This window comes from Pipistrellus kuhlii, unplaced genomic scaffold (assembly GCF_014108245.1).
Source record: "Pipistrellus kuhlii isolate mPipKuh1 unplaced genomic scaffold, mPipKuh1.p scaffold_m20_p_2, whole genome shotgun sequence".
In the NCBI taxonomy this organism is placed as follows: Eukaryota; Metazoa; Chordata; class Mammalia; order Chiroptera; family Vespertilionidae; genus Pipistrellus; species Pipistrellus kuhlii.
The window spans coordinates 117,868,664-117,894,767 of NW_023425515.1; the positions used below are offsets into that span (position 1 = coordinate 117,868,664).

The 26,104-nt window shown below is 46.9% G+C and overlaps 1 protein-coding gene and 1 non-coding gene across 2 annotated transcripts in view; one reads left to right on the forward strand and one right to left on the reverse strand.

The window, feature by feature from the left end:
* The window catches only part of GFOD1 (glucose-fructose oxidoreductase domain containing 1), a 113,664-nt gene that overhangs the window by 36,305 nt on the left and 51,255 nt on the right, over positions 1-26,104 (reverse strand). The gene's annotated exons all lie outside the window — the stretch shown is intronic.
* LOC118725067 lies at positions 18,813-18,874 on the forward strand. The gene has a single exon (XR_004989816.1). It is a non-coding gene; the product is annotated as a U7 small nuclear RNA (small nuclear RNA).

Genomic DNA, 26,104 nt, shown 5'->3' on the forward strand with positions numbered 1-26,104 from the left:
ATATTAACATATGGTTAGTATAAGAAGTTGAGATGTTTTCTATTATTCTTTCAAACTAAGTCTTTGGAATCCAGTGTGTATTGTGCACTTACAGTACATATCAATTTGGAATGGCTACATTTCAGGTGCTTGCTAGTCACATGTTACTAGTGGCTCTCAAACTGGACTGTGCAGGTACAGTCAGCCAATGACAAACAATGCAATTTAAGATTTTTAAGGAAAGAGTGAGGTTACTAGTATATAGGGAAAGAACATCTCCATTGGAAAGTACTGAAGTGGCAGAGTCTGAAGCTTCGGTGGTTATGGTGGTGACAGTGGTCATTTTGAAGCTTGAGATTAGATAAAACTGAGATCACATTATAATAGTGTAGACGGGGAATGTGGGTATTTGGGGCTTTTATTTCTGCTGTTTCTATTTCTGTCTTTCCTACTCCATAACGGGTAGAATTGAACAGCGATGAAGAAAAAGTGAACAAACAGGAGTAAAAAGTGGGCTGAGAGATCACAATCCCTAATTTTATCTCCGCCTCAAGCCCTGGCCCCATGGGTCAGTGTCCTGTGGTCTCCCGGGGCCGGGAGGATGCTGGGGGGACTTTTCCTGCTGCTCCCAACTTCTGAGGCAGCCTTCCCTATCTCCAGAGAACAGGCCTTCTGCCTCTGTTATTCAGTGAATGTTATGTTCTCTTAACTGTGATATTTTGGGTCTTTTTGGCAGGAGGTAGGATGGGCAGGGGTGGAAATACTCACAAATGTTCTTTGAACAAGGAACCAGTAAAGTACAGACATCTGGCCCTGGGATTTTGCTGGCTCCAGGGACCTCACTGTAAACTCACTAACACTAATTGCTTTCACGTCTGCTCCCATTTCTAGTGGAAATAAAATGCCTCTCTGGCTAATGGAAAATGAAACGTCCATTTGCTGTCTGTTTACCACATTACATAAGAGCGCTCTGTACACCACTCCTCCCCCTACCCCCCACCCTAAAATCCTTGAAGGACATGTGCACAAAGCCTGCAGGGGTTCCACATGGGCAGGGCAATGAGGCTCAGAAAGGATGTCTGCATTGCCACTAGGACAGCGGAACTCCTCAAGCCTAAACTAAAGGAGGGAGAAGGCAGGAAGAAGAGAGAACGACTGGAAAGGGAAGGAATCGTGCTTGTTTTTAATAAATGCTTCCAGGAATATTTTGGATCTCCCTACTTGCCATTAAATACAAGATCTGAAACTCAACCTCTGATTTCAGTTTGACTGCCAAAGAAGGAAAAATACAGGTCCAGCTGAAATTTGGGTTTAAGAAAATGGACTCTCAACCCATTTGGCCTAATACGGTTGTTCTTTAGAATGATTTACGGAAATTCACTGAGAAGGCTTCTTTGACAGTCCTGTCCTAGCTTGGCTGCCTATGTTTACCCCCATGCTAGAACTTATTACACAATGTGATAGCCAGTCCCTATCTCCCCAATGACCACTGGCAGGACCACATCTGACACATCCCATCCCAGGGTGCCTCGGGTCTCAGCAAATCAGAGGCGGAGCATAGAATGCTGGCTGTCTCTTCCCTCACCCCAGTGGTTTTAGTAACAGAACCACTCATTTTTACCTGGACCCATGGTTGGCAAGAGTTAAAACTACATTTCCTTATAGTTAAATGTGACCATGTGACTAAGTTCTAGCCAATAGGATGTGATGAAAGTGATACATAAACATCTCATGGTGCCATTTTCCATTTCCCTTTCTTGTGTGAATTCTGATGGGGTGAGGCCAAAAAGGACCATGTAGGCAAGGACAACACCATAGGGATGGTGGAGCAACAAGACAGAGGGTCCTGGATACTAGACACTGTGGAGCTGCCAAAATGCTTTCAGGGGGACTGTTATGTGAGAAAGAAATGTTTAATTTGGGTCTGGTTTATAGTAACTAAAATCATATGCTTAGGATTTATTTATTGAAGAGAAGACAGGAGGACACCCTTAAAACAGATAATCCCACTGTGATCGTTATTTTATGTGCCCAGACGTTAGGTCAGAGATTATCTGGGGTGTACCTGGATGAGAGTAACATGTGAATGGACAGACTGGACAAAGCAGGTTGGCCTCCCCAATGTGAGTGGCCCTCATCCAATCGGTTGAAAACCTGAAGAACAACAAAAAGCTGAGAGGAGGGAACTCCTCCTGCCTGACGGTTGAGCTGGGACATCAGTCATTTCCTGCCTTTGGACTCAAACTGAAATATCAGCACTTCTTGAGTCTCAGGCCTGCTGGCTTTTAGGCTAGAACTTATCCCATTGGTTCTTCTGTTTCTCAGCCTGTGGACCTGGATGGGAACGATACCAATGGCCCTCCTGGGCTCCCAACTTGCCAACTGCAGGTCTTGGGACTTCTCAGCTTCCATAATTGCATGACCTAACTCCTTGCAATAACTCTCCTCTTTTATTCTTGGCAACCAGAAGTCAGCTAAAAGGTAATGGTTTTGTTACTAGAGAAGAAGTGAAGGGGAGGAGGGAAAGAGCTAGGGATCTGTGCTCCACCTATGATTTGCCAAACTCTGGCAAGGCAAGGCACTAGAGATAGAATAGTGTGTAGGATGCAACCCTGACAACAGTCAGTGAGATGATAGATAAGGCATTGTGTAATTACACCATATATATAATTGGTTCTGTTTCTCTGGAGAACTCTGACTAACGGTTCTGGAGCACCAGCCTCCGACTCTTCCTGCCTCTTTTTGATAAAGAAGTTCACATCCCTAACTAGACTACAGAGCATCTTCTTCATCACCTTTCATCTCCACCTCCTTTTATGTGCTGCCTACTCCATGGCTGGATGCAGAGTAGCTCGCCTTGACCACACTGACTTAGAAACTTAAATAAAGGATCATATTAAGAACAAAGCCTTAAAAAAGAGAGAGAGAACAAAGTCTTTGTCATGTCTCTTTGAAGTATCTTTGAAACACCTGTTATAATGGCTGAGAAACCTGTCCAAAATGGCCAAGTTCAAAGGGTCTTTCTTAGAACCAAAACCTTTTTCAAAGCAGACATTGGTTTTTGTGTAAATACCTTCTGGGTAGCAAACTTTGAGGGAAATTAAGATCAAACTGTTATAGGACAGTAAGGATCTAGGAAAATTCCAAGGCAGGAGAAATAGAAAAAGAGACAAAACTAAATAAGGCCAAACAGTCTGGCCGCCTGCAGCCAGTTTGCAAATACCAAGTCCTTAACTTCCCCTAGCCAAGGATACTTGAGAGCAAATGGTTAATGTCTCTCTTCAAAGATTGGAGGGAGAGGAGGAGGAATCTTAATGCAACCAGAGAGTGCATAGCTTAAACCACCCCGGAACTCCCAAAAAAAACAGGGGAAGGAAGAGTGCAGTCTTATTTCACCCCACTGTTAAACAGAGAGACCAGCAGTCTTGGGATTTAATTGGCAGGTGCCAATTCTGGGAAAGCCATAACTAAGTGAAAGCGAGAGAGACTTTCAGAGTTAACCTGTACCAGGATATCTAGCAGAGGAATTTAAAAATATTTAGCAGAAAAGTATATAAATGCTAGCTACACTTCCACCCCCCTGGCTCTTCAGATTAGCTAAAAGCCCATGTGTGCATTATGCTGGATAATAGACTTGCTTGTCTTGCTTCTTTTAAAAAAAAATGTATTTTTATTGATTTCAGAGAGGAAGGGAAAGGGGGAGAGAGAGAGAGAAATGTCAATGATGAGAATCATCAATCGGCTGCCTCCTGCACGCCCCCTACTGGGGATAGAGCCCACCACCTGGGCATGTGTCCTGACCAGGAATCCAATTGTGATCACCTGTTTCATAGGTCAACTACTGAGTCACACCGGCTGGGCTTGCCCTTTAATAAATTTGCATGCTTTAATTTTTTGATAAATTGGCTTTATCACAATGCAATCATCTGGAGACACCCATTTGAATTCATTCCTACGAGCATGACAAGAATTGAGGTGGGGACAGCTTTCTCCCTCTGACTCTGGGGCTGTCCAGTAACACCTCTCTGGTGTCTGTGAGAGGCGCCTGTAACAAAAGGGGGCTCAGAGGATCAGCTATCACAACAGGATTTAGTCAGATGGTTTTTCCTGAGTCATTCAATTTCATCAGGAGAGGGTTGCAAACACATACTCTTTGTTTAAGGTAGATGGGGCTGAAATAAATAGAATGACTCCAATTCAACCACCTCTCTCCTCATACTCATCCAACCAACTCTCCAAAATTGCCCAATCAAGGTGCAGAAGTTCTCAGAATATTTCTCTTCTTGGGCCAGCTCCCAAAGGTTGGGAACATTTGGCTTTGCTCCCAGAAAAACTGTGATTTGGCAAAGGTATGTGAGCAATGTGCCCTTCCCTACCCAACGCTGAAGAGAGTGGCCAAGAGCCTTTGTCCTCCATATATTGTAGAAAGTGTTTATGAACTGACACATGCTCTATCCAGCCCCGGAAATAGCCACCTGATCAGAATACAATTGAGCATGACCTTGGGCCCCAGCTATGACAGGCAGAGGTTAATTTCCTTTCCTGCTTAGGACAGGACCCAGTTCCAATTATCTCACTTTGCCTAATTAAATTTTCTGCACTATATAGCAAGTGCCTTATCTTGGGCAGTGAGGCAAAAGCTTCCCCTTGTTCCTCCCAATGGTTTGAAGTGGAAGTTTGATAAGGGGCACATTTTGCTTTTAAAAAAAAAACAGCATTAATTGGGAACAGAAAGTACTTTTTCTAGTGGTGGCTATTCCAGTAAAAATAGGTATTTGCCTGTAGGGACCTCCGCATGTGACCTGGCAAGGGGAGGGGAAATAAAGTAGGTGAGTAAAGGAGCTTAGGTGAACAACTTAGGACCTGAAGGAAAGTAGGCCAGTGGGTCGAAATAAAATCCAGCCACAAGCAAACCAAAGTTTAATAAGCAGGAGATAATCTGATGCTGCATAGGCCCTCTAACTTCAGTGCTTCCATTGGCAACAGTGCCCAGTGCTCACCTGGTTATCAGCTCTGTAAGGATATCTGTTGGCCAGAAACCGGTTTGGCTCAGTGGTAGAGCGTCGGCCTGCGGACTGAAAGGTCCCAGGTTCAATTCCAGTCAGGGGCATGTAGGTTGGTTGTGGGCACATCCCCGGAAGAGGGTGTGCAAGAGGCAGCTGGTCGGTGTTTCTCTCTCATCGATGTTTCTAACTCTCTATCTCTCTCCCTTCCTCTCTGTAAAAAATCAATAAAAATATATTTTTTAAAAAAAGAAGAAAATCTGTTGGATGCATATCTTTGTTTACTTATATAGTTACTAGAGGGCTGGTGCACAAAATTCATGCATGGGGGTGGCCTTCAGCCCAGCCTGCACCCTCTCCAATCTGAGACCGCCTCGGGGGATGTCCGAATGCCAGATTAGGCTAGATCCTGGGCCTAATTTGGCAGTCAGACATCCCTCTCACAATCCAGGACTGCTGGCTCCTAACTGCTCCCCTGCCTGCCTGCCTGATCACCCCTAACTTCTTCCCCTGCCAGCCTGATCACCCCTAATCACCTCTGCCTGCTGGCCTGATCACCCCTAACTGCCCCTCTGCTGGCCTGGTTGCCCCCAACTGTCTCTCCTCCCCCCCGCCCCCTGCCAGCCTGGTTGCCCCTCATAGTCCCCCCTGCTGGCCTGGTTGCCCCTCACTGCCCTCCCCACCCCTGGCCTGGCTGCCCCACATAGCCAGCTGTTTGGTCATTTGGTTGCCCCTCACTGCCCCCCCTGCCAGCCTGGTTGCCCTACGTAGCATGCTGTTCAGTCTTTAATATGAGGGCATTCTGACCAATTTGCATATTACCCTTTTATTAGTATAGATTAATTTGAAATTACTTTATTGCTTTCTGGAGCAATTACATGTATTAGTTTTGTTTTGTTGGTTTTAAAATATTTTAATTGATTACAGAGAGGAAGGGAGAGGGAGAGAGAGCAGTGATGAGAGAAAATCATGGATCACCTGCCACCTGCACACCCCCTACTGGGGATCGAGCCCACAACCCAGGCATATGTCTTAACCAGGAATTGAACTGTGACCTCCTGGTTCTAGGCCGATGCTCAAACACTGAGCCACGCTGCCTTTTGTTTTGCTTTTTAATCAAGCAACTCAGAAAAATCTATAAAGGAGAATGAAACTCTAAATCCTACTATCCATCCAGCATCTATCAGGTTAGCTGACCCTAATTCAGTTATATCTTTATGCAAATATACAGCTGGGATGAGCGATAGATTTATAGGTAGAAATAATTTCAAAGGAATTTGCCACATACAAATTTTTAATTAAGATGATTTCATTGTTTGAACTTAAGAGATAAGAAACTGAAATAAAATTAACCTGCTGAGTTTCTGAAAAGATGCAGAGTTTTTGTCTGGCAGTATTCTGAAGGCAGGTGCATGTAAATGACATTGCAAAGCAGGTAACATAGGAAAATAAAATCCAAAACCTTAAGTGATCTGAAATGTTTGCCTTAGCTCTCTGGAGAGATTCCTGCAGATAAGGATAGGGAGCTACTCTGGACTCAGTCAGTGTTCTGGGAGCCCGGGCCCCTCCTCTGACAATGCGGCTGACTGGCCCTGTGTTAATATAGATTATCCATCCTCATAAAAAGGGAGCATCTAGCCATGAGTAAGTCTGATAATAACAATGAAGGTGGAAAAGAAGGGTGCTATTCACACAATATTATAAAGTGGCAGGAGGAAAGTGGAGACTAATTTGAAAGCTCAGATGCTCATGATAGACCAATGGAAGTCTGATCAGTTTGGATCAAAGAAGAAAAAGGGAAGATAAAGAGGAAGGGGAAGGAAAGTAGGAGAAAAATACATGTGATAACACTGAGAAATAAAATCTTTACCTAGCCTCCAAAACCACTCCTCACCCTCTTTGGTGGGGCAACAAAGGCCACATAATTACTAACACTACAAAGCAGTTTCACTTCAAGAAGTCAGTGGGAAATGCTTTGAAAGGATCGGGAATAATTGTACGGTAACACCTTAAGTTCTCATTCAGAATGAGCCCAAGGCCTTACACACAGTCAAGCATCTAGGCATCCTCTGCATAGGCAGCCACTACTGTCACAGCAGGATGGGAAGGAAGGTAGAGCGACAGGAGGAAGGCTCCAGGCAAAGGGACACCTGGCTGGGAAGCCAGTGTGAAAACAGCAACTCCAAGCGCTGACAGATCATACCTGTGGCTATTGGGTCTGCTGGGCATCAGCTCTCCATTTCCATCTAGCTCTCACGTGTGGCCTGTTTTCTCAGATGCAGTAAAGCATGTCACCCGGAGGAGCGCCTTTCCACACAGGAAGGCTGGTGGGTGGCCATGGGATGGAGGCGTGTCATCCAGTATGGGACAGGAAGTAGCCATGAATGTGAAAGAGCACCTCAATATTTTCTTTCCAATGAATTGAAATTGCACCCTTCCCCAAGCTGCTCAGGGACATACTCTCCAGTGAAGAACTTGAGAAGGTGTCCGCTCCAGCGGATGCAGAGGCCCAGGACGTGGGTTCGGAGCGCCCAGGCAAAGCGCTAGCCCCTGCTTCCTGGCTGCTGGAGGCAAAGCACCCAAGTACTCTGTTTCCTCCTCTGAATAGCAAGGGAAATGCCAGTCGCCGCCTTAGAGCCAGTGCAGGGATCAGAGGAGAGGCTCACACAAGGCTGAGAGCAGTTCCAGGTCACAGGAAGGTGGTCAGCGCCACCACCAAACACATAAGAAGTGCTATGGGCCAAACTGAGTCCCTGAACATTCATGTGTTGGAGTCCTAACTGCCAGGACCTCAGAATATGTCTGCATGTGGAGGCAGGGCCTTTAAGAGGTCATTAAGGTAAAAGAAGGCATGAGGGTGGGCCCTCATCCACTATCACTAGTGTCCTCAGAAGAAGAGATTAGGATACAGACAGGCACAGGGAGAAGACCCTGTGAGGACACAGGGAGAAGAAGGCCGTCTACAAGCCAAGGAGAGAGGCCTCAGGAAAAACCAAGCCCACTGGCACCTGAACCTCAGACTTGCAGCCTCCAGAACTGGATGAAACAGATTCTGTTGTATAAGCCCGCCGGTCTCCGGTGCTCAGTTATGGCAGCCCCAGCACTCTGACACACATACGGGGAGACTCCTATTTTAGCAGAGCTTATGTTCACATAGTATGAACCCTTATGGAAACAGAGCCTGGGGCACATCTGATTAGTAATATCTAATTAGTTATAAATTATTTCAAATATTTTTAACATCTGTCCTCTCCCTACACTTACTAGTTTTATCCCAGTAGTGCTAACCCTTGGATGAGAGAATCAGCCTTTGGCTACAGAAATCGGTGTCCATTCTCCATCCTCCTCATCTTGCCTTTCCTTCTGGGTTCACACCAGCCAGTGCTCTGTGTGATCTGAGCGCCTCTCCCTCCTTCCTTTCCAGCAGGGAAGATGCAGTGACCAAATACAGAGGCGGGTGAAGGGGGCTCCTCTGAGCAGAGCCATTCCCCGACCTTCACTGTCCACACCTGAGGAAAGATTATGGCAGGGCTGCTCTGACAATGTGCACACTCACGCTTGGCTCAGCACAGGCCCGTCTTTCATGTGGTCTCAGCAGCATCCACTGTAGACACCAGAAGTCCAGAGAAATCTCAACTGTTGCCTTTGACAACATGTCCCCCTGGAATGCCTGCATCTGAGACTACGCACCATTTTTACCCAACAGTCTCTCTCTTTTGCAAGTTTGCTAGCCACACACTGGTGTAGCATTTGCCCACGGTGCCCTCCCTGTTTCACACTCTCTTGGGTGGTAGCAGGAAGGGGCAGAGATGAGCTGTCTTAAAAATCTGCCTGGGACAGGCACCGTGGGGATGGGGTCATCGCTTGCTAGGGTTGTCTAGCCTGCCACTTGTTTCCATTCTCTCCCCTGCCACAAAGCTTCCTTAGCACAGCCAGCATCGTCATGCATGATGGCAAGTATAAGCATGCTTTTCTCGTCCAAGGATAACCAAGAAAAGAGATCAGATCCAAGAAAAACCAATAAAATCCTTTCTGATGGAAGAGATCCACAGTGCATTCAGCTCCAAGAAGGCAGGGAGCACTCAGATGGCTGTAATTGGCTCTTTCCTCTCCTCACCCAAGGTAAGCCAAGGGTGACGCAAGCTGAAAAGAACTTCTTAAATTGGCCAAAATGGGGGGAAATTAAAAACCACTCTGAAGCAAGCATGGCCTCCCTTCCGTCCAAGGCTGCACCAGGCCAGCTACCCCCCTGACCCGTACAGCAGCCTGTGCTCCTTCTCAAACAAGGACATATGCCAATCAACTCACGGCTAAACCAAATGCAGACAACTTGAAGATCAGACCCCAAGTCTCTGCTGAGCAAATCAGGACAAATCTCAGAGCTCCACTTGGTTCTGCATTTGAGCAGATCCCTGAGAACGGCAGCACTTCAGGAATAAGACAGCATGAGGATGTCCAGTAGAAAGAGGCCAATATAAAATGCACGAGGTGGCCAAGCCCCGGAAACATTGTCAGAAAGCATTTCGGGAGTCTACAGGCGGTGTTTTCCTCTGCCTGACAGTTGCCAAATTGTTCTCCAGAGATGAGAGTGTGTTAATACCAGATTATGGCAAGTTTTATCCACATCAGAAGGCTGCCGCTTAAGAGGAGGCTACTCTATCCTGTAGTTGGGCTCAGTGGCATTAAACCACTTATTCCCAAGCACCTGCTAGCATGCCATGTGCTCTGGGGCAAACTAGAGAAAGACAAAGCATAGCCACTGTACATAAACATCTCACAATCCAGATGGGGAGAAAAGATGTGCATATTTGGAAATGACTCGCGATGGCCGTATGGTCACCCTGGATGGGTGCCCGATTGTGTGACACACATCTGCTGTAAGAATTTGCAGTGCCAGAGTTAGCCAGCCCCGCTGTGAATCCCACCCACTGGGTAAAATCAGCCAGCAGAGACCAAAAGCTGAGCTGCTTGCCCTAAATGGGGAGGGCGGTGCATTTGGGAGCCCCGGGTTCTCACGGCTGCCTCTGGCAGGACCCGCTGCCTAGCACAGAGCTGAAGAGATCAAGTCCAAGAGCCGCTCTTCTTGTCTTCAATTCCTGGCACCAACACTTGCTAGGTGTGTGACCTTGGGCCCCTCACATGATCTCTCTGAGCCCCCCAGACCCACCTATAAAACAGGGACCAATAAATAGTACTGATATCATTGGTTGTTGTGGAAGGAGCTTTGGCACAGTGCCTGGCACGTAGGAAGGCAGTGATGAATGTTGGCTGTCATTATCATGGGCCTGAACTTCTAAAGGGGTTCTCCTCACTTAATAGCAGGAATTAGGAAGTGCAGCCTAAATCAGAGGATAGATTCGGTAGCAGAAAGTACTTTTAATTTTAAGCTAGATTGTCTTGGGTGAAGGAGGGAGGGCCCTAGATTCCTGTGAGTATGGTGTTCGTCAGAAGAAGCTATAATTCAGAGTAAAGGCCGTGGTAACCCCAGCTACTGCAGAGGCCAGAACAGAATGAGGCCAGCTGACCCTGCTGCTGACCCTGCTGCTGATCAGCGAGAGGCTGCAGCGTCTGAGTGGGAACAGAGGTGGCGCTGAAGAGGAAGTGATCAGTGATGCGGCCCCAGAACACCCAGAGCAAGGAGGGAGCACAGCTGCCCTCCACCCTCCACTGCGAGGCTCAGACCACTCCCAGCACTGCTATCCTTTGGGTGAGAACACTTAAACCTAAGAACCCCACTTTTCTCACATCCTCTTCAAGTCAGTCCCCTCCCCTCTCCCACCCTTTCCAGAACTTGAACATACAGGTCTTCTCATAAGAGTTCTAGAACATGCTTGACTAGGGAAACATGACCTTTCTTTGCCAGTTAGTTTTTCCTGCCCTTCCCCACTGAGCCAGTTCCACACTGACATCCCCTCTGAGGGAGGGTGTTATCTTTATTTTAATGAACGCAGTATTGCAGTATTGTTGAGTCACCCCTTGTCCTCCACCCACCTTGCTTTGGCCACTCAAACATAAGAGCACAAAACAATGTTCTCAGAAAGTGGATGCTACTGGCTGGTGCAAGCCCCAGGATAGCTGCACATGGCCACTGCCTCCTCACCCCCTTTTTCCTCAAGGTGGTGCATCTGTCCAAGCACTGGGGATCAAGCACTACAGCAGCCCTCTGTGGATTTGGATGCCACAGTGAGGCAAGTTGGCCTCTTCGAGGGCTCACTTCCTCATCAGAGGAGTATCTGTCTGGACTGTGGAGAGGGCTAAGTGAGGTAATGAACACAAAGCACAAATTCTGGCACACGATGGCCATACTCCTAAACCAGTGGTCGCAAACTCATTAGTCAACAGAAACCAAGTATCAACAGTACAACGATTGAAATTTCTTTTGAGAGCCACATTTTTAAAACTTAAACTCCTTCTAATGCCACTTCTTCAAAATAGACTCTCCCAGGCTGTGGTATTTTGTGGAAGAGCCACACTCGAGGGGCCAAAGAGCCACATGTGGCTTGTGAGCCGCAGTTTGCCAACCACTGTCCTAACCAATCATTAGCATTATTACTTATTTGGCTACTATGGTGATAGGGAGTCTCTGAAATGGTTAAAGCAAGACATGTTACCTCATATAGATATATCACACTTTCTTCAATTCACAATAAACATTTTATGTCTACCCTTCATTGAGACTCACTTAGTGCCAGGCTCTGCACTAAGAATTTTACATGCATTGTCCAAGCATGGCATAGCAGCGATGGGTAATGGCAATGGGGCAGAGAAAAGTGGCAGATTTGAGAAGTACATACAAGATAAGTGTGTGATCAGGCTTTGCTGATAGAATGAATGGGGCCCAGGGAAGAACCTTGCTCAGACACTGCCACTGACTTCTCAAACTATTGCATTGTCATTCTAAGTTATAATGATCATTTAACCAAAGAACAGGATTAAATTAAGTAGTCAATTTCTTCATAGAAATTATACACATGCACTTTGGTTTTTTTTGTTTTGTTTTTTAACTATATTTTATTGATTTTACACAGAGAGGAATTGAGAGGAACAGAGAGTTAGAAACGTCGATGAAAGAGAAACATCGACCAGCTGCCTCTTGCACACCCCCTACTGGGGATGTGCCAGCAACCAAGGTACATGCCCTTGACCGGAATCGAACCCGGGACCTTTCAGTCTGCAGGCAGACGCTCTATCCACTGAGCCAAACCAGTCCCGGCTACACATGCACTTTGAAAGACTAGAGCAAGCATGCTGTCAAACTCCTGGCCCACAACGAATATTTTTGCGGATCAGCCAATATAACAGTATGTAAGAAACATTTTAATAAAATATTTTGTAATTTAATTTTTACAATGTCCTGCTGCACATAATTATTAATGACAAACTACAACATTCGCTAATGACTGATTACTATAATCGTGTTGCATTCATTTCCCTTCTGCACCTTCTGTGCAGACGCACCTATTTCTCTCCACTTATACTAGCAGCGAATATGTTAGCAGGCAATTGCCACAGCATTAATCTTGTACTGACTTGTTTGGTGTGCACAACAGGAAATATTTCACTTTTGGAGAGGAGGAAAAATAGGTTTATTTGTGTTGCGCTTATTAATTTGTGCAGTTATTCAGTGTTTGATAAGTTAATGTTCAAGAAAAAATATTTTTTATTAAAATGTTCTATTATTTTATTTTAACAATTTATTTCACCCCTTTGTATTCAGCATGTCTCTATCAAAATAAACCTACGTTTCTATGAAAATTGAAGCCTTTGTTTTTTTGTGGCCCACATAAACTTAAACCTTGTTTATTTGGCCCGTGTTAGCCTTTGAGCTTGACATGCTTGCTCCATGCTTGGGTACATTGTCTTACCTACTTCCAGTGGCTAAGTCTAGAAATAGTTCCCCAAAGAACCTGACAATCGCTGACTGGTCCAATTGATTTAACTCAGTTCCAAGAACAAAGCCAGAGAACTAACCTGAAAACACAAAGTACTAGTTCTGTTCTCCACCGCAGCAATGCTGCCAGTGCAGACGGCGTCACCTAGCATGGAGGGTTCCCATTGCATCATGCAGCCTGTCAGACAAAGGCCCGGAACAATGGCAGGCTCAAAACAGCAACAAAGCCCTGAGCCCAGGGACGGCTTCTCATAAACGCAGCAGGAAAAGAATTGCCAGAACATGGGTTCTTTCAACCACAGCATGAATAACACTATCAGTCACCACATCATCATTGAAACAATAATGCATGCCTGGATTGGGAACCTGCTGGGAAATGATTACGCTGAAATAGTATAATCCCTCCCCTCGGAGTAGAAAACACCCACTCGTTCTAGTAAGAATGCATTCTGGAAAACATGGGCTACTTTCATCAACATACAAATGAACTTCACACAATGTGCAGCAGGAGTACTTAGGAAAAGAAAACATAATAAGAGCAGAAAGGGACTTTCTTAAGGAGAATCCTTGTCTCCCACCTCTTATGCCTAGGAGAACATGTTGACTTGTAGGTAAGAAGAGAGAAAGGCATCGGGCCTACCTGGCTTCCGCCTGGACTAAGTCTGTCGTGTCATCTTTGGGAGCCAGCCACTTGCTTACTTGGTAAAACCTTACACCAAAACCACTGCAGGGGACAGGCAAGCCTATAAATCATAACAACACAGGGAATGGGGGGCCGGGGACTGAAGGCTGGAAGTGGAGGAAACAGCCACCACTTGAGTGGGTAACTGTCCTCTCATTAATTTCTCTTCTGAGACACAAAAATCCAAGCCAGACACACAGCCCGGTTGACACAGGACTGATCAAATTAGATCCTTGTGCAGAATACACAGCCATCAGAGACGATTCTCCTTGCATGGAAGAAGATTTATGTCCAGCCTACAGTTGGCTCACCTTTCCTTAACAGAATGAATGAAGTCGTACAGCTTCTGATATCCTGCAAATAATGAATGAGGAGGCCCTAAAGGGTAGCACCTAGGAGCCTGCCCTAAATTCATCCCTGGGCCACCACTTGAAAGAATCTCTTTCCTAAAGCCCAAAGTAGTGGTTCCATCAGTCACCTTTGCTCCTTATTTCTCATTCATACTCAGAACTGTAAGATGTTAGAACTGAGAGGCATCTAAGGATCAAGCTGTCTAGGACTCGTGTTAAAGATGAAGAAGCAGACTCAGCGGGGACAAAGCAGACTTAGTAGGCACTCAGCTGGCAGGTAGAACAAAAACCAGGGTCTCCCGAGCACTGGTCGGTGAGGCCTTCCTGTTAGCCTGGGAAAAGTTTCCAGCCCGGTTTTACTGATATTATCAATAATGCAAAGCCCTAGAAGGAAGTCAAACAGGTGCTGAAGCTGACAGACATTGAAATACATCCTGATGATTGTCTGTTCAGTGTTTCCTGGTCAGACGGGGTAGCGAGGGAACTCCAGCAGGCGGTTCCTGGTTTTGTGTTTGTTTGTGTGTTTTTTCTTAAGTCCCCACCCCCCACCCCCTCTCCCATCCCCGCAGAAGGCTTGGCATGGAGGAAAAGGAACAGATGGTTGTCACATTGGACTGCCACTGCATTTCCTGTTGAAGAGAGAAGTAGAAAGGAAAGATTCGTGCCAATTTGAGAGGTGAGCATCTTTCCCAAAGGACATGGATGCTGGATTAGTAAAAACTGTGACTGATACCTGGAGGTCAATATTCCAAAGAGGGAACAGACTGCTCTAGAGGTTCCTACTCTGCCTGGGGAAGGAAGGGTGCCAAGATGGCCAGGCCTCCACCAGCCGGAGCTCTGCTCCCCAGGGACGGAGTGAAGGTGACTAGCTTCTGACCTCCCTACAGTGTGTGCTCCCAGATGGATCAGTCCTCATGCCCCCAGCTACCACCATCCTCCCCGACCTGGACAGTGGCAGCAGTCTCCCTGCTTCCACCCCTGCCGAATGCAAACAGAGCCAGAGCCAGCCTCTTCAAACGTTAGATCACATCACCCTATCAACCTTCCAAGGGCTCTGCAGTGCGTATGACATTGAACCCTGAGTCTGTCACAGTGCCTCCTCCTCCACAGGCCCAAGTCTCCCTCCTCTGACTTCTCCCCCTTGCTCATGCCCTTCCTGCCCACAACCTCCTCACTGTCAAGGAACTTGCCAAACACACTCCCTTTCCTTGGGTTTACTGTTGCCTCCACCTGGACCATTCATTTTGAGACTGCCCCAAAACATTCGTGTCTCACTCCCTAGCTTCCTTCAAATCTCTACTGAAACACTGAGATCCTTCTTTGACCACCCAGGGAAGCCAGCACCTCCCTCACCCCACCACCCATCACTTCCCATTCTGCCCTGCCCCGCTCCTGGACATAGCACCTATGGCCAACTGAAGGGCTGCAGTCATTCCTTTAGTATTTCCCTCTCCCCATGAAAGGTGTGAGCTCCATGTGGCAGCGCTTAATGTGCTGCTGTCCTGTCTCCCGTGACCGGGACAATGGCTGGCACAGAGAAGGCACTCAGTACATATGTTTTAGCTAGCATGGACTACACCCATGCATTAAACTAGGTCTGGATGGAGAAAACACAGTTTCCACTAGAAAACCAAAGGCCAGCTCAGCCTCTGGCTTCTTTGTATACATAGATTTGTTTTCAAGTCTATATCCTCCCATCTATCCACACAGCCCTTCTACAAGGTGACAGCCAAGCTCAGGGCATGCCACACAAGGCCAGGCAGGGAGACGGAGGGACAGGGAACAGCAGTCAACCTGCCGAGGCAGAGGGCCTCCTCCTGCTCAGGTCCCAAGGATGGCCCAGGCTCTCGGGCCTCTCTCAGGGGAAGATCTACCCTACCTCTTTCCAGCTTAAGAGTGGCTTGCAAGGCAGCCGAGAGGAAGGGAAGAGCAGAGGGAAGAAGAGCTGCCATGGACCAAGACGGCCCCAGTGCCCTTCTGAACGCATCCGGCTCAGTGGGAAGAAAGGCATGCTTCCCCTTTCCAAAGCAATGCCTCTAACTCGCAGCATATGGCAACCCAGGGAGAGGCTGCTGTCTCTTTTCCTACGTCCCTAGAATAAACGTTGTGGGATATTTATCTTAACTTCTGGGACTTCTGTTGATGCAGCAGTCTGGTGCCCCTAGTTCAACAAAAGACTGATTTTTCAGAGTCTTTTGGAGGGAGTAGGCATAGGCATGCGCCTCCTTCATGTGGGAGTCTAATGTGGCACCAACGCAATGCTGCAGTGTGTTTGCAGAGTGTTTGTTTTAATTCCATGCCCAGTGACAGTGCTTAGATGAATCCACTCTAAACAGGATGTCCTAAATCAGGCAAAGAGTTATGTGCAAAAACATCCTAAGCACTATTTGTAAGAAAGAAAAGGCTGGATACACCTAGATATCTAAAACTAGGAATGATAGCCCTGGGCTGGGTGGCTCAGATGGTTAGAACATCATCCCATGCACCAAAGAGTTGCAGGTTCGATTCCTGATAAGGGCACAAACCTAGGTTGTGGGTGTGATCCCCGGTCAGAGTGTATACGGGAGGCAACTGATCAAAGTTTCTCTCTCTCCCCCTCTTCCTTCCTTTCTCTCTAGAATCAATAAACATATCCTCCAGTGATGACTTAAAAAAAGAATCATAATGCATATAAAACTCTTAGCCCACTGCCTGGCACACAGTGAATGTTTAATAAGGGGTAGACCGAACATTTTTATTGTGAATAATTAAAGAAAGTGCGGTATATCTATAAAATGGATCATCTTTTAAGCTTTTTTCCATTGGTGGTGTCACATGCATATAAAAATCTGAGTAAAAGAAATACTTAATTACCTTTCAGCAGGAGACTGTATATCCACCTATATTTTCAGAAAAGCCGCATCAGTCTTTTTTCTACCACCTCAACCTCTGTATTTGCCAGTTGCTCAAAAGGCACATGTCACCCATGAGATCTATTCTCTCCACACGAACTCCTGCTGTATTAGCCTTCCTTCTGAGAGGCAGGTGGAAAAAATCGTTCTGTGCTCAGTCAGCATGTTGCAGCATCTGCCCTGCTCCAAGCCCTGGCAGGGGGATCGTCGCAGTGGGAACTGCTCGAACTTGGGCTGGAAGCCTGTCCTGCTGAAGGAGGGTCTCTAATGAGAGTCCAAAAGGGTTTGCTGGGCAAGTTCAGCCTTTCTCCAGGGCTGTTAATCAACAGCAGCGGCATATGATGGGCAGATCAATATCCAGTTTCTTCCTCTGGGAATCACCAAGGGGCAAAATCTAAAATGACTGAACTATAATTCCTTTCAGGAGAAATATACCCAAGGATGGAGCCAAATAAATCAACAGGCTCTCAGAATACTAGGGATTGGTGGGAACCTCTCCCCCTTTACACCTCTCTACACACGTGTTCAGACACATACTCACATACATACCAAACACACACATGTACCAAAATACATGTGTAAATACATAAGACAAACATAATGCATGGACAGGTACAAACCCACGTAAACATACAGGCACACATACTGGCAAACATACAGAATCTCCCTTTCCTCTAATCACCCCTTCTTTAATCAGGGCTGAAATCAATGCTAAGTTCTGGCAACATAAAAATAACAAGTTCACTTTGATGCTCTGTGATGCATGAAAACCCCAGTGGAAACAGAGGCCCATGGAACACAGGCTGCCCAACGAGGTTCTCAGGAAAGGACTTGGCAGGAACCATACGGCTGTAAGGGACTTGGGAGAGCACAGCCCGCAGAGGAGGACGCTGAGGCTTACTAAGTGAGGCTTAGTGTCCCAGGTGCTAGAATGAGTCTCCATTCCCTCCACAGCTCGGATCCCAAGTGCTCCCCAATACATCCCTCCTCCATCCCCCCACTTATTTGGCATCTATGTTAAATAATGCCTCCTGATACAGAAGTAAACTCCTCCCAAAAAAGCAGAAATGTTTCCCTGTCTATACTTGACCCTTTGCAAGTAAGTCACCAGCTGTTTCAGGTGGAGAAGGAAACAAGGAGAGAGGAAAAGAAACCCACTGCCCTTTGATCCAGATCCTTTCCATCTCAGAAGGAAGCCTGTGTTCACCCAGATACCAGCGGGCTGGGTCCTTTGTTTAAACTAAAAAGGCTTTCCTGGCAGCCACAGGAGCCAGCGGGCAGGGATTCCCAACAAGAATTCTCTGCTAGGGAAGCAGGAGGTGCTCTGGTGGGAATGCCTAACCGTGGGCTGACAATTCTGGGAACTCAGCCAGCAGGATAGACTGTGTGTGATCAGGAATTTCACCCAGGAACTGTTTAAATCCAGCTTGCTGTACCTGGCTATTTCTTCTATATCTAATGCCATTCTAAATGCATATCCTCCAGGAGGAAGTGTACATGGGAATGAACTTGGCACTCACAAAGTACCGTGTGTCCAGGGAACTGATCAATGGTTCTCTCTCATCATTGATGTTTCTCTCTCTCTCCCTCTCTCTCTTCTTCTCTGAAATCAATAAAAAAATATTTTTTTTAAAAAGTGATAGATAAAATATTATTCAGCCTTAAAATGAAATGAAATCCTGTTACACGCTATAGCATGAGCAGTCCTCATGGATGAACCTTGAGGATCTTACGTTACTTGAATTAAGCCAGTCATTACATGAGGTACATAGTCAAAATCATAGAGAAAATAGAATGGTGACTACCAGGTGCTGGAGAGAGAGGGAAATGGAGTTATTGTTTCTGGTTTGAGAGCCCCAGTTTTATAAGATGGAGTGCTGGAGGTGGACGATGGTGATGGTTGCACATCATTAAGAAGGTATTTAATATCACTGAACTGTGCCCTTAAAAAAGTTAAAAAGACAACTTTTATATGATGTGTATTTTACCACAATAAAAATTGGGGGAGGGGGAGAGGAGTGCTTACAGTTCTTGAATTTGTCTAGTAAGTCTTCTAGTTCTCACTGGAAGACACTCCCCAACTTCAAATTTTTTTTTTGGAAAAAAATTTGATCATGAAAAAAAAAAAAAAAGGAAGATTGTGAGCTTGTTAAAGTTCCCACAGACCTGAATGAGGACTGTGACTTTGGTTACTCAGAGAGGTTACCAAATGTCTCCATCCCATGCATGTTTTATTTTCATATATTAAATACAGACCTTTATTTTCTTAGGTAAGCCATAAAATTAGCTTCCCAGCTTTTATGGAAATATGCACAGCACAATGAGAAGCACTTCTATTCAGGAAAAAACAAACAGGCTAATGAACTATTCCTGATCTAACTAAAAATATTAGATCAAATAAATTTTGAAATATGCATCTGAAAAGTAAAACTTCTAAAGCTGGTATGGGACTGATAAAAGCTCATCACCTGCCCTGAGCTCTCCCACCATGGCCCCTGTCAAATCCCACCAGAAAGACAGCTGGAAGGAGTACACGTGTGGCTCTTCTAGAAATTACAATTAAATGACAGCTACGCTCACCATGCTTTCCAGAAAGAGGCCAGGGCTGGGCCACTCTGCTCACAGTCGAGGCACAGGCACATGTCACCAGGTTTGATGGGAGCCGTACCCTGTGCAAAGCAGGTGAGTGAGCCAGGACTGGGTCTCCAGCTCTCTCCCCTGCCCTCTGGTTCTGCTGTGCCTCCTACAACAAAGTTCTGAGCCAAGAAGATTACACACAAGGCAGGCCATGGCCCAGACTGCCTGGCCCTACAATTCAGAAGACGTGAGTGCCAGGAAGCCATGGAAACAGCCAATCCCTGGTCCATCCTACCCCAGCCCTTACTGAGTCATTTGGTCACAAGGTAAAGTAGAAGCTGTACCTGGGGTGAGACACAGACCTGCCTGTCTACCAGAAAATGACCACAATCTCTCCTCTGACTTCCTGAAGTCGGCCGAGGACCCAGGTCCATTGCCTGCCCCTGTGAAGTCTGGGAAGCTGCCTTGGCCCCCCTGGGATGCTGAATGAATACCCACTGGTGTTCTGCAGGCACGCAAGGAGGGGAGCGGAAGCAGGGGGCTGTGTGGAGTGATGAGGTAGCTCCTGAACAAGGAGCATCTCAGGACCTAACACGCAGGATGGACACTGGACACTGAGCTGGGACAGAAGACAGAGGACAGAGAGCCACTGCCAGAAGCTGCAAGTTCTCTGCAGCTCTCCGCAGCTCTCTCCTGCTCTGGGAATGGCTGGCAGTGTCCGCTGGGGACAGAACGTGGTCCCAGTGCTCGAAGGCTGAGGTTCTAGTCTCGGCTTCCTCTCTTCTTACCTGTGACTTAGGACAGGTTAGTTAACACGCCAGGCCTCAGTTTTTCCTCTGCAGCGCAAGAATATAACAGTATTTACCTTATGTGGTTGCTATGATGAGTAAACTATGGGAAAGCATTTTTGAAAACCACAAGGAGGTTGTAAATGACCCGATGTCATGTGTTGTGGGAGGCCACGGAACAAACTCGAGGTAACGGGCTCACTGCACACTGAATTTTTCCAGTTTGAGTGAATCATCTTGAAATTACATCTCAAGGTCATGCAGTCTGCCCAGAACCCAGGGCCACGTGTCTTCTGTACACCTCAAGCCTCTGAACAGAAAATGCTTCTATGAGGGCTTGACTTTCAGAAAATCCAGTAACTACAAAAACCCAAAATGACCAACGGAAGGCTCAAGGGAGAAAATAGACATGAGTGAGCTGTGAACCATTAGAAACCCGATTCTATAAAGTACTGCTTGTAGCAAACTTCTCCAGTGTCTTTGGAACATTCCATTTCCAAAGGTCTAAGATACCCACATTTCACAAACGGCACCATCATATGAGGCAACAGAGGAAGGTCCAGGCCATCATCTGCTAGGCCTGGAGCTCCTTGGAGTGAGCTCATGTCAGATGCCTGGGGCCCTGATGGGCGCCTCTCCATCATGTCAGGTCCCCGGGCCCCAAACTGACCCTTGTGACATCGTGGCCCCCAAATGGGAAGGGACCACTAAACTTTAAAGTCAACAATGCCAAAGAGTAAAATGGCCAGTCCCTGACCGTTCCCTTCCAATGACTCCCAGCCGGCAGCCCACAAAGCCGGACACCGCACCCCACTCCAGCGCCACAACATGCAAAGGCACCCAGCCTGGGCACCACAGAGAAGCCCAGGAGGAAGCAGCCACTTCCCCCTCAACCACGTCTTCCTGGTGTTAGAGGGGAAAGAAGACTCAGCCCGCTTCCGGTCCTTTCTGCTCTGGGCCCTGCAGCCCCTGTGAACCTTCCCTTGCTCTGGCCCTGGCACCTCTTCTGACTAAATGAGAGCCTTACCAGAGCAGCCCAGGTGGCACTAGTCACCAAGTGGTGGGAAAAGTGGGGGTGGGGAGGAAGTGGGGAGGGCATGTGAGCAGAGAGGGGAGGAGGTGCCACCGAAGCCTGCGGCCAGCAGTGGAAACGCAAATGTGACGTTTTCATTTTCCTGTCGCCTCCTGACTTCAGGCTGCCAGGGGACTGCGCCAGCATTTCGTTTCCACTCCCTTTTATACCCCACACTTTATTTATTTATTTTTAAATATATTTTTTATTGATTTTACACAGAGAGGAATTGAGAGGGACAGAGAGTTAGAAACGTCGATGAGAGAGAAACATCGACCAGCTGCCTCCTGCCCACCCCTGACTGGGGATGTGCCCGCAACCAAGGTACATGCCCTTGACCGGAATCGAACCCGGGACCCTTCAGTCCACAGGCCGATGTTCTATCCACTGAGCCAAACCGGTTTCGGCAATATACCCCACACTTTAAAGACGCCTCAAAACAGCTGAAGGCTGGAGGTTGTATATCATGAAGCAGGCAGAGAACAGGCCCGCAGGGGCAGGGCCCACTGCTGATGACCTGCCCCTCTGCAGGGTGCTTTCCTCTCTCAACACCTGGGCCCAGCACAGGAGCTGAGCACTTTCTGATTATTCCGTGTTTCTAATAAGAAGGTCTCCTACCGGTCCCCTGTGTACAGCTTCCTGCCCGTTTTCTCTCTGGCTTGGCTAAAACAGCACCATGGTGGCTGAAACCAGTTTGGCTCAGTGAAAAGAGCGTTGGCCTGCAGACTGAAAGGTCCCGGGTTAGATTCCAGTCAAGGGCATGTACCTTGGTTGAGGGCCCATCCCCATAGCGGGTGTGCAGGAGGCTCTCTCTCATCGATGTTTCTGACTCTCTGTCCCTCTCTCTTCCTCTCTATAAAAAAATCAAAATATATTTTAAAAATAATAATAATAAATAAGTAAATAATAAAAAGCACCATGGACAAGAAGGTTCTTTTTTTAAATTTTATTTTATTGTTTAAAATATTACACATACCCTGTTTCCCCAAAAATAAGACAGTGTCTTATATTAATTTTTTCTCCCAAAGCTGCGCTAGGTCTTATTTTCAGGGGATGTCTTATCTTTCCATGCGCTAGGTCTTATTTTTGGAGGATGTCTTATTTTCGGGGAAACAAGGTAGTAATACATATATCTTCCTCTCCCCACCCCCCACTGACCTTTCCCCAGCCTCCTCTACCAAGAAGGTTCTTGACACCCAAAGAGTGGGCCTAAATAGCTTGATTAGTACCAAAGTCCCTAAACACGTGAAGCTGGCTTGCTAGAAACCCAGACAAGCCTCCGAAGAAAGTGAGCCCAGGCTGTAGCCACAAAGATGCTCTCCCAAGAGAAATCAAGGTGGGTGGGGATCCGTCAATTCCATGAAAGAGAGAGAACTAAGGATATCAACCTGCTGAATCAGAGGCCCTGGCACACCTCCCAGGCCACGGCACACCTCCCAGACAGGTTCTTGCCGGGAAGCGACACAAGGGGTCACAGGCGGGGCTGGCTCCTGTGTGGCACACACTGGCACCGTCAAGGGGCTGTGTGGCACCAGCATGAAAGGATGGCTGCACACCGTGAACCGGATAATCTGCCCACCAGTTGCTGTCTCAGAACTGCCCACTGCCTGTTCATGCAGAAGAAGAGGACATCTGAGAGTGTGAGCTCCAAGGTCCTCTTGGGCAGACGGCCTGAGTTCCCCCCTGGCCAGGAACTAGGAGTCGCTCAGGTGGTGCTGCTACAGAAAGCTTGGCCAGAAACTCGGTGCTGCCCCAGCCTCTGGGCATGGCTCAGACACTGCAGTTCTTAGAAACTGCTCTTGGCCCAGGGCTTTCTGGAAGACTCAGACCAGGGCACAAGAGTGTGCTACGAAATTGATTGAGTGGACTGGTGAGGAACGTCTTTCTTAAAAGAATAGAACAAAAAATAGAATATATCATGTGTAATAAGGGTCGTATTATCTTATAAAGCATTTATCTGTTTTATATATTCATATATTTATATATTAACATATGTCATAGATAAATTGTGCACTGGGGGGAGGGGCTCAGCCTGGCCTGCACCCTCTAACAGTCCAGGACTCCTTGGGGATGTCCACCTGCCAGCTTAGGCCCTCTCACTGTCTGGGGCTCTAGCAGTCCGGAACCCCTTGCTCCTTACCGCCTACCTGCCAGGCTCCTTAGCGCTGCCATGAGCCCTGCATGGAGCATCCGCCCCTGGTGGTCAGGGCGTGTCATGGCGACCGGATGTTCCGCCGTTCAGTCCATTTGCATATTAGGGTTTTATTATATAGGATTATTATACACATATGCATAGATGCACATGCACACACACATATATCTCAGTGTGGCAAACTCTGTTTTTCAAATGGTTTTTTTTGTGTGTTTTTTATTATTGATTTTAGAGAGGAAGGGAGAGAGAGAAAAAGTGTCTTCAATGATAAGAGAGAATCACCCATTGGCCACTCTCTGCATGATCCCTCACCAGAACGAGCCCGCAACTGATGGGTTCAGAGAGCTTCCAGGTGGGCAAACACATCTATACTGGGTGCATGGCACAGCCCAACTCCATGAAAACAACAGCTCCTGCACTTGGCTGCTCAGCTGTACCCTTTATCAAACCCTTTAGTAAACCTAAGTAAGCATCCTGAATATTTCAAGTCTCACATATTCTTCCAGAGCCTTGCCACTTCCTGATGAAGAGGTGGAATCTATGGCCCTCCCCTTGAATTTGGATGGGTCTTTGTAACTGATGCAATAATTTTTAAAAATGCCGAGGAAATGGTGCTATGTGACTCACAAGAGTCAGTCCTTTCTATTACCCAGTCATTGTGCTATAAAGCCTTATATGTGTTTTACCTTGTTTAATATTCACAACCCCTTTATACTTAAGGGACCTGAAGCACAGAGCAAGAGGTTAAGCCATTTACATAAAGTCAAACAGCTAATAGGTGCTGGGGGTGGGACTAATCCGGGTCATTGGGTTGTGCATTGCTCATTTTGAATCACCATGCAATATCCCATGAAGAAACTTGAATTGGAGAAGGGAAACTGAAATTTGTGGTGCCCAAGGGTGGTGGTGGTGGTGGTGGTGATGGTGGTGGCAGGTCCTGCTTTATCACAGTCTATGCCGGGTGCCCAGAAAGGTCAGAAATAGTGTTTGGGGGCCCGGAGCAGCCGGGCCCAGAGCAGTCGGGTCGGGTGCGGCCAGGCCCGGAGCAGCAGCAGCCAGGTCCAGAGCAACTAGGTCGGGAGCGGCAGTGACCAGACCTGGAGCAGGTGGTTGTGGAACAAACCAGAGCAACAGAGGCCAGGCCCGGAGCAGCCAGGCCCGGAACAGCTCGCTCCTCGCCTGCCCCTGCCCCACGGCTGCCTCTCAGACATGGCGGGAAACTTTTGTGGGAACTTGAGGATCTGCTGAATCAAGTGATGAAGGCTTAGATCTGGATGTGTTGAGTTAGTATAGGGCTGAGGTGTTGATCTGTGAGTGCCTTGGGTGGGGCCTGGATGAGGCTGGTTGACCTATTTGGAAATGTCTTTTGTGTGAAATGTATCATTGGGCATGTGGTGGTATTATTGATCTGAGAAAATGCTAAGTAACTGATTTACTATCTGAAAAGGGATTTACTATCGGGGAAAGGGAGGGAGGAAGAGACTGAACATAAACTGCACCTATGGATGAGGACAATGGGGGATGGGGAGGGGGCAGAGGGTGGGGTGGGAACCTGGTGGAGGGGGGAAGAAATGAGGAACCTTTGTAACAATATGAACAATAAAGATTGATTAAAAAAAAAAAAAAGTAAGATGGGCAAAGGGAAGTATGAAATATGGACTATGCTTGACAAGTCTGTCCAGCTCTGGGGAGTAGGAAGAGGAAGCTTCATTAAGGATAACCCAGGAGATTTATTAAGGTGGAAGAGGAAGTATTTAACTCTGTGGGATCACTAACTTCTTTGGCATTCTGATGGAAAGGAGTGGATCTTGTTCCCCAGGGAAATAAACAAAATACAACAATTTTGGAAATTAAAAATAAATAAATAAATAAATAAATAAATAAAGTAAAAAAAAAATGCAGAAGATAGTGCAAATGAGCTTGGCACAAAGCTAAATTATTTCTTTAAATAATTGTACTTTGTTCTTAGAGTATGTTCTTTTTAAAAATATACTGTATTAAGAATTTATATTAAAAGGAAAAAAAAGAAAAAAAAAGAAATAGTGTTTGGTATGAGCACTAAAGAAGACTCACACAGAGTAAACACAGGGAGGAAGGACTGGGCTTTCCCCCACATGAGAAGGAAACTTTAGGAAAGGCAAAGTAAAAAAACAGTTTCCCCATCCAATCCTTTGGCCTGTCTTATCCATTCAGGCTCCTGTAACAAGATTCCACAGACTGAGTGGCTTCACCAACAAACAGTTCTCATGGTTCTGCGGGCTGCAAGTCTGAAATCAGTGTGGTCACGTTCTCGGTGAGGGCCCTCTTCTGGTTTGCAGACAGCCACCTTCTCCCTGTACCCTCACATGGGGAGAGAGAGCATCTTTGGTGCCACCTCTTAGAATGGCACTGATCCCATCATGGGGAACTCCTCTCCTCACCTCACATAAAGCAAATGACTTCCCACAGTTCTTACCTCCAAATGCCCTCACAAAGAGGGTAAGGGCTTCAACATTCAGTCTAGAGCACCTTCCTCTTATCAGGACCCCCTCCTATCTGGTTTTTCTTGGAATCCCATGCCTGCCAAAGGCCTGTGCACGATGGCATTTCACCACTGTGGCTGTTCTGGGAGTGGCAGCACAGCCTCTACCTCCAGAGTACCACTCTGTCCCACCCCCTGACTGTATATCCTACCAGACCTGGGTCAAAACCATGAGAGAAGGCAAAAGGCTTCAATGAA